General features: G+C 35.9%; 1 protein-coding gene across 1 annotated transcript in view; it reads left to right on the top strand.

The window, feature by feature from the left end:
• Positions 1-9989, top strand: part of LOC306850333 (neuronal PAS domain-containing protein 3-like) — a gene marked incomplete at both ends in the record, with an annotated part of 314937 nt that overhangs the window by 99986 nt on the left and 204962 nt on the right. The gene's annotated exons all lie outside the window — the stretch shown is intronic.

Raw genomic sequence — 9989 nt, 5'->3', positions numbered from 1 at the left:
AAAGCTGTTTTGGTTACCAATGACTTCCATTGCATGACCAATTAAAAAAAGAAAAAAAAAGAAAACCTGAGATGCTTCTCAAATTAAAAGTCTTTTATGTTCTATAGTTTATGTTAGCCCATTGTTGCCTAAACATGTAATAAATTTTATGTTGAATAAAAAAAAACGATTTCTTTCTAAAGCTACTATTTGTAATGCACAACTATTTTACACTATATACTATATAACACAAAAATAGCTTCAAATAATCTTTTGGGGGTATTTTCACTGCCAAATGTAATTTGCGATTAATTCGATTAATTAATCGATGCATCATGTAATTAATCAGATAAAAAAAATTTATTGACTGGCAGCCCTAATATACACACACCTAAAGGATTATTAGGAACACCATACTAATACTGTGTTTGACCCCCTTTCGCCTTCAGAACTGCCTTAATTCTACGTGGCATTGATTCAACAAGGTGCTGAAAGCATTCTTTAGAAATGTTGGCCCATATTGATAGGATAGCATCTTGCAGTTGATGGAGATTTGTGGGATGCACATCCAGGGCACGAAGCTCCCGTTCCACCACATCCCAAAGATGCTCTATTGGGTTGAGATCTGGTGACTGTGGGGCCATTTTAGTACAGTGAACTCATTGTCATGTTCAAGAAACCAATTTGAAATGATTCGAGCTTTGTGACATGGCGCATTATCCTGCTGGAAGTAGCCATCAGAGGATGGGTACATGGTGGTCATAAAGGGATGGAAATGGTCAGAAACAATGCTCAGGTAGGCCGTGGCATTTAAACGATGCCCAATTGGCACTAAGGGGCCTAAAGTGTGCCAAGAAAACATCCCCCACACCATTACACCACCACCACCAGCCTGCACAGTGGTAACAAGGCATGATGGATCCATGTTCTCATTCTGTTTACGCCAAATTCTGACTCTACCATCTGAATGTCTCAACAGAAATCGAGACTCATCAGACCAGGCAACATTTTTCCAGTCTTCAACCGTCCAATTTTGGTGAGCTCGTGCAAATTGTAGCCTCTTTTTCCTATTTGTAGTGGAGATGAGTGGTACCCGGTGGGGTCTTCTGCTGTTGTAGCCCATCCGCCTCAAGGTTGTGCGTGTTGTGGCTTCACAAATGCTTTGCTGCATACCTCGGTTGCAACGAGTGGTTATTTCAGTCAAAGTTGCTCTTCTATCAGCTTGAATCAGTCGGCCCATTCTCCTCTGACCTCTAGCATCAACAAGGCATTTTCGCCCACAGGACTGCCGCATACTGGATGTTTTTCCCTTTTCACACCATTCTTTGTAAACCCTAGAAATGGTTGCGCGTGAAAATCGCAGTAACTGAGCAGACTGTGAAATACTCAGACCGACCCGTCTGGCACCAACAAACATGCCACGCTCAAAATTGCTTAAATCACCTTTCTTTCCCATTCTGACATTCAGTTTGGAGTTCAGGAGATTGTCTTGACCAGGACCACACCCCTAAATGCATTGAAGCAACTGCCATGTGATTGGTTGATTAGATAATTGCATTAATGAGAAATTGAATAATCCTTTAGGTGAGTGTATGTATGCATGTATGTATGTATGTGTATATATTTATTATAGTATATATTTAGGTGTAGAGTAAATATTGTATGAAATAAATACTCTGGAATTAGATTTTTCATTAAAAAGCCTAAATTATTTGATAAATGAATTTCTTGCACTATAGAATTGCTGATGTATAATACTCTGTGACTGCTGTTTTGTGTATTTTAGCATGGCAGGAATGCTGTATCAAACAATCATCATCCATGATCAGATCTATCCATTTTATTATTGATACCGCAGAGCAGCAGCAATATCGCTAAATGTCTCTCACGGCTCTTATTCTACGTGTGTTAGATTCAGTCCTGGTTTGCTCTAGGTAACAAAGAAGATTTATGTCTCACAATGTGGTTTTTTGGCTCACGCAGGAGAGAATGTGCAGAAGCGAAGGCTGGGTGTTTTGTGTTGGCGATTTGGCTTTTCAGGCACCGCTTTTGCCATGTAATCGCATTGCGTCGGGCTTACCTGTGCCGCCCCCAATGGGTTTATTCACAGCTAACGGGATTTGCTGCGGTGCAGAGATCCGGTGAGCAGCACCGCTCTCGTGGCTTTCCACAGCCTCTTAATTACACACTGACAGCAGATCAGCGCTGACAAGCCCACCCTCTGATCGCAAGAGAGAGGCCCCTGTGGGTCCCTACACAGACCAGCTCCACACGCAATTTAAACCCAGCTTACCACAGACCCCTGATCACCGTATGGGCCGGTTTGTGAGTAATGAGTAGTGCACTGCTGGTTTATGGCTTTCTTTGCGAATGTGTTGTACTGTGTATGAAATAATAAAGATATAGGACTGCACATAGGATTTTAAAGCAATAATTCACTCAAAATTAAAGATCTGTCATTATTTGCTTACCCTCATGTTATTGTCTTGACGTTATGTTCTGTTATCTGGATGAGTATCTTTTCTTTTTTCTTTTTTTTCCCCCATGCTCTAAAACTTACTTTCTTATATTCAGATTAAGTGTACCATGTCTCTGCTAAAAATAAATATAAATAAATAAATAAAAAACGTATATAATTTGATATAGTCAGTATTGTTAATAATTAAATACATAACTTTTTAAAATTTATTTTGTAAAAATAACTATACGAATTACTAAACTATATGAAATGCTATGTTATATGTGTATGTATGTATGTATATATATATACACTTTTAAAAATAATTACTCTATACCAATAATATATAATTAATAATATATTCATAATTTTATATAGCTTTTTCGAATTAATTTTTATTATTGTAATATTATATTGCTGTATATATCATAATATATCATCATTAATAATATATGAATAGTATTTATATTATATTATGCAGTATATTATATTGTATATTAAAAAAAGAAAAATAAATATTCTAAATGTTACTTTTACACACTATTTACTGTATATAACATTCATGTATAATTAATTATTATATTATATTATATACATTGTTTAATATTTCTATAACGGTACATGTGTGCTGTTGAGTATATGGGTATATTTCTGCTGTGAGCTTGTGGTTTAGCAGGTATAATACAGCACGACTCCTTCTCTGTGGCTGTGACACGAGTTTCACTTTGTACAAGCAACACTGTGACCTTTTCCTCTGACAACCTCTCTTTGTCCAGTCAGTCAGGTCACCCGTGTGCTTTAAACAGCCAATCACACGCCTACAGCCCCTCTGACACTGCACGCATCTGCTAGGCAATCGCAGGCCATTGAGATGTCATGTCTGTTGAGAGATAAAACCAAAGCACTGTGGGGTTATCAAACACTGGGGGCTTTTCTGAGCTTGTTTTTGAAGAGCTGTGGCATTAAAATGAGTGCTTCCTGTTTCAAGCATTATGGGTAATTTTTGTGAGTTTTGGAATGGAACCTCTTGTCCGAACCGACCCTTTCAATGTGGAATAACACAATTTAGATTTTATTATTAGCTAAAAATGTGCATTTTTACTAAATTGATGCCTGTTATCTGCTGTTGCGACTCTGGAGTTTATGCAAACATTGTGCGTTTATTTCTGTCGCCCTCTCGCTTCCGCCACTTTCCCTTCTGTCTAATGCTAAACAAAAAGAGACACTAAATTGCTTTTAGCTAAGAGAGACCGGTCTTTATGAAAGTGTTCAGTAAATTGCATTCTGAGCGTTATGAGAGTGTATGCCACTCTGTGTTATTGTGAAAGACGAGTGGGGGCAATTCACTGTGAGTGTGGCCTTCCAGAAAGCCTTCAAATGGGTTTACAAGGCCACTGTAAGGCAGGCAGTCACACGGAAGGAAAAGAAAAAGTTTATGCAGAGGGCTTCACCTGGCTTAATCTGTAGGTGTTATTTTTCAAATTTACCTGATGATTGGACTCATAATCAATATGTATGTGCCAGTGTGAGAGGTAAAGAAACAACAGTGAAGGATGGAAAGTGGAGAAAGACTACTATTTATTTCACTATGAATGCAATTATATGAATCCGTTCATGTGATGATTCACTAGTGGTTTGTACATTTCAATATACATTTTTATAAAGATAATATATACATTAAAAAGTGGTTAATAATACAAAATATGTAAATTTTATATATATATATATATATATATATATATATATATATATATATATATATATGTGTGTGTGTTATTTTATTTGTATTAAATATTTATATAATGTATGTAATTGTATTAAATATTTATTTATTTATTATATATTATTATTATTATTTTATTTCTATTATTATAATTATAAATGAATACATAAATGATTTCAAATTATATATATGTATCATTTCTGTTCTGAAATTGTGTGTATAAGTATATATAATTCATATTATATTATTTATGTATATCAAATATATTAATATATGACATAAAAAATGAATAAAAATAATAATAATTACATAAAGAATTTTAGAAATATAGAATATATATATATACACATATAATTATATTATAAAATTATAAATTTTAACTTTTTAAAAAAATTATGAGAAATCAATCAAATGTAGATGTTTTATGAAACAGGATGATTAGATGTACCTTGATGCATCATTTTAGAGGTTTTGGACAAGTTCAGGTTTTATTAACTTGAATTTTTGAATGGTAGAAATCTGGTTATTGCTCCCCTGATTCATCATATTAAGGTTGGCTAGCTTTTCAGATGAAATATTGAGCATAACCAATGTAAACACCAGCCTCTTGTTTAGTAACGGAGCAGCACTGCTGATGTATGACAGTAGCACATCTATAGATCTCCTCAACCAACGTCCAGATTAATGAAGAATGTCAACGTGTTCCCAGCACACAAACACACACACACACACACACATTAGGTCCTCAGGACAAACAAACAGTCGAATGACAGGACTTTGAGGGCAATGAACGCAATGGACACTCACATCAGAACCGGATCCATTTTACTGATTGAAAGGGAAGTCCGCACAGACCTTGAAGGGAAGACGTAACCTTGCGCTTAACGATGCATGTCAGAACGCAGCTACACCATGAGTCAGGAGAGCTGCACTTTCTGTAGGCTCTTGGGTGGACAGGTGAAGTCACTTTTACTGTTGTTGTATTGTAGTAAATGAAAACAGGCTTTTCTTGATGTAGTTTGATGTAGTATGTACAAATCTCCCTCCCCAATGACCGCCCACATTTACATTAGCAATGCCTGCTAGCATTCAGCAACTTGGAGGCGTTGCTTCTCATTTCACATGCGAAAAAGTCAGCTATTCATAACAGAGCTCATTTACATATAGGTCTTAAAAAACAATATAAAACAGCCTGTTTAATTCTAAAGGTGGAAAATGTGAAGGTGGAAAATTAAATAACTGAATAACTTTTTTTGGTGCAAACATCCTTTAGAATAAAAAATGGAATATGTAACCTTTGTATATGAAATATACAGTAGTCTTTCTGAGAGAGAATATACATTCTGTCTGATGGCAGTGTTTTAAAGCTGCTCCATCTAATTTTGACCAGTCATATGACACACTGTATGTATAACCAAGTCAATGAGAATATTAATGAGGTTACCAAGGAGATAGCATTTACTTTAATTAGAAGAACCAAGACTATGGCCTTTTTTACTGCGGCATGGAGAAGAGTCACAAAAGGAATTGATTGGTTTTGGCATTTAGTCTCTGATCAAGTGTCATCTATTGCTTCAGGAGGCAAGAAGATAATCTAAAGTGACATTTCTCTTCTGCCTGCTTTTTCTACACTGATGAAGGCAATTACTTCAACCCTAAATGATCATTTGCAGAACTTTCAGCCTCGTGTGTGTGTGTGTGTGTGTGTGTGTGTGTGTTTGTGTGTCAGATTTGCTAATTTAGTAAAGTGGCAGTGGGCAGTGCAGTCACTCACAAGGAAATTTTTGAAATGTCTCTATAAAGGTTTTTAAAATCTGATGTCTAAATATTAAATTAAGTATTTAATATTTAATTTTGTGTTTTTAAATTCCTAAGGGCATAGAACATTTTTATCTATCTATCTATCTATCTATCTATCTGTCTATCTGTCTATCTATCTATCTATCTATCTATCTATCTATCTATCTATCTATCTATCTATCTATCTATCTATCTGTCTATCTGTCTATCTGTCTGTCTGTCTGTCTGTCTATTTATTTTTTTACCTCTGATGTCATCAAACTCCTCCCCTCCAGTCACATGTTTCAGTTCTGATATTATCGGCTACTAACAGTTTTTGATGGATGTAATCAAATCCTGTCATATTGTACATTTACTCTAAAATATGTCACATTACACAAGAAAATGGGTTGTGAATGTCATTTCGTATTGATTTCAGTGTCTGTCTGATGAAAATATGACACTGATTGGCTTGATTTACTGTTTCTAGATGTTTCCGTGAGCATAAACTCTAAAAGCAAAAAGCTCTGAAAAGGTTTCTGGCACATTTATGTTCATTGCAGATAATCCAGGAGTATTTTTCTACCAGCCTGGAAGCAGTAAACAGCAAAATCGGTGCGGTGCACATAAATTCCCGCACAGAAAACAGGCCGTTCAATAACACAACACTCATTACTCAAGACGCCGCCGTTAGTCCACGCCACAAAACTAACTCGCGTCCTGTTTCCCTGAAAGGTCCCGCAAGAGTCGCAGAGGGCCCGCGGTATCGCCAAGATTTTGCATCTGTTGCATTTTCCACTAGTACGTAATAAATATGTCACGAAAGTGAAGGTCACCTAACTTCGGTGCATCAAGACGTATTTGGCAGGATGGCATAATGCCTTCCAAGTTTGTGGAACAAATTAAATTCTGCTGCTCTGTTGCACTTTGCATCCAAACAACCATTACAACTGGCTTTATATACTGTCTGAGCAGCAGACCATCAAATGGTGTTTTTATTCTTGTGCTTGAGCGCTCCACACTGTTGAGAATAGAAATCCATCGCTCGTATGCAAAGGACTGGAGCCAATCTATATCTGCTGGTGAAATGATAGTTTCATACCGGATTAAAATTGATCACGGCATCTGTGACTGTAGCATTAGATCTGCGTGAGGCTCTTTTGGAGGTAATTGGGCTTTTTTGCTGGACGTTTCTTGGGAAGCAGAGTAGGAATTACTAGATTAAGCACTCCGGAATATGTTTGCGTTCTGGGGCACGGCTCGGATTCATATTTTATGTTGCTTTTTGTTTGTTGATAAAATGTGAAGACAATATCCGCTGATTTTCTTCTCCACCAATAGTCGTTTTTCATCCATCAAGGCATTCTTCCCTCCCCATCTTTCGGCACTTGCTATAACTGATTTAGCATTTATGGTGGTAAAAAATTAATCTAAATGTCGGCCAACAGGGAACGCAGAAGCTCTGGGCTGATTTATTTCCGACTTAATTCAAAATGGCTTGACATGATGAACGCTACAGAAAGTGGGCAGTTGTGTTTTGGAAGCATTAAAGCGGCTGTTGTGAGTTGTTTGATTGAAAATCATAAATCAGTGGACTCAAACCTTGGACCAGAGAGCTGAGACTGTAAACACCAGAGTGCCTGTGTCGTGTGTTATTAGCCGATACACTGACTTCATGCAGATTTACTTGTGCTTTAAGTTATTGAAAATGAATCTGATTTCTGTGCATTTGAATACATTTTAGGGTGCTTTTCAGTTTTTTTAAACATATCTGTGTGTTTCACACCAGTGTTAGGCAGCAACAGAGTTGTATGCACCATTAAGCCGGAAGTTATTATTCCAATATCTAGCTGTACATGTTAACATTAACTTGCTCAGCAAGTTTCTCTTCAAAACTCTTGCTCTGCCGTGACACTAGTTTACCATAGCAGAACACTAAATATAGATACTAAAGTAGCATATTCAATACTCTATATGTACATATTTCTCAGCTTTTTTGGGTTTAATCATGATTTTTGTTCTGTCTCTATATGCAAATAAACTAATAAATGAAAATAAAATCTGTGGAATGCATTTTAATGCAATTTATTTTGTTTCAAGTAAAACAAAAATATATATATTTTTTTGTATATAGTTTTAGTTTACAATAATGACCCTGCATATATCATAAATTGCTATATTTAAGTGAATTATGAAGCAGATTCTTGACGTTTCTGGTCACTATTAATTTATATCATATACCATTTGTGTAATTTTGTTACATGATATATAAATAGTTTTGCTAATGTAAAATATCCCACACTAATAAAAAAAATTGTAGAAACAATTTTCACTCAGAAAATACTAGTAAATTTCACACATAATTACAAAGAATTGATTGAGATTTTGAAGTAGAAAGACTGAAATCATATTTTCTTGTAAATAACAATCTGTTTTATGTATTATGCAGTGCATGCAGTGTTTGCACCAGTGTATTCCAGTGTATTTCCATATTTAAAGATGTCCCGTCAGTCGCTTTTACGATGTTAAGTTGCTATTGTAGCAGTTGCTGCCAGAAAAGGACTAATTTTATTCAGAAGGAAATAAATCCAGAGAAATGCACAGTTGTAAATCATTCAATTCAAAATAAACAGAAACACTTTGAGGCAGTAGTCATAATTTATAATAAATCATTGTTTTGTGCAGGCATACATGGGGGAGAGTGTATATTTTAGGCGTTTTCCATCTAGCTTCGCTTCTGAGCTCAGATGCAGGTGAGGTTAGCGCAGCATTGTGTTTCTTTCTCTTTGTTTGAGCGCTTGGCGGGGAAAGAAGATCTCTGGCTGGCCGTCTGTCTGTGGTAAAAAGGCAGCAATGAAAGTCATTCACAGGGGCGTCTCACGAGACCCCGGGCCAAAGCTAATCACAACTTCGACCCACTTCTGGATTCCAATGACTGAATCAATTGAGCTGAGGTCTCTCGACGGAGCACAACAAAGTCGGTGTGACTGCAACTTTAGCCTGCTGCGGCCCAGCGCCACAACACCGCGGTTGCCTGCCCTGTCTGTGATTGGCACAGAGGTGTGCTCTTGATACTATATACAGTCAATAACAAAGAGCTATTGAGTTCAGTTACAGACCGTCTCTCCTGGGCCTTTTGTTTGGATGGGAAAAGCTGTGTTGAAAACAGAAAGGCATGTTGGGATATATTGCTACAAATTACAATAGAATGAATCCTGTTACACGTCTGTATTATGAATAGAAGCTAATATTATTGGATCTATCAATAGTAACCATGGTTTTCCCTCTCTTTAGGGTGTAGTGCTGTCACTAACAACACATATTTTACATGGTATTCTTGTATATGAATCATACTACTGTATATACACTACTGTTCAAAGGTTTGAGGTCAGTGAAAGTTTTATTTTTTTAAAGAAATTAATGCTTTTGTTTATCAATCATGCATTTAGTTGATTAAAAGTGCCACTAAAGCCAACAAAAGATTTCAATTTCAAATAAATGCTGTTCTTTTGAGCTGTCTATTTAACAAAGATTCCCGAAAAGTAAAATGTATCACGGTTTCTATAAAAATATTAAGCAGCACAGCTGTTTTCAACATTTCTAATAATATATATAAAATAATAAATGTATATTGAGCATCAAGTTAGCATATTAGAATGATTTGAAGGATCATGTGACACTGAAGTAATGCTTTACGTCACAGGAATAAATTACATATTCAGATAGACGAGCGGTTATTTTAAATTGTAAAAATATTTTACAATATTGCTGTTTTTACTGTATGTTTGATCAAATAAATGCAGCCTTGGTGAGCATAAGGGACTTCCTTTAAAAACAAAAAAAATCTTACTGACCTCAAACTTTTGAATGGTAGTGTACTTTGGTACTTCACTGTACCGTGGTATCACCACAGTATGACATGTCCCATTTAACTTTGAAATGTGAGTTCATTGTGAAGTAATATAATAAAGGTACACCACAGAGTTCTGTGCTCTCTCTTTTGACGTCTGTGGTTGTAACATAGAAATGCAAGGCTTAAAACAAAAGAAT

The sequence above is a fragment of the Barbus barbus genome (assembly GCF_936440315.1).
Source record: "Barbus barbus genome assembly, chromosome: 30".
NCBI classification, from domain to species: Eukaryota; Metazoa; Chordata; class Actinopteri; order Cypriniformes; family Cyprinidae; genus Barbus; species Barbus barbus.
Note: the sequence above shows the minus strand (reverse complement) of the source record. Positions and strands in the feature narration are given on the sequence as shown.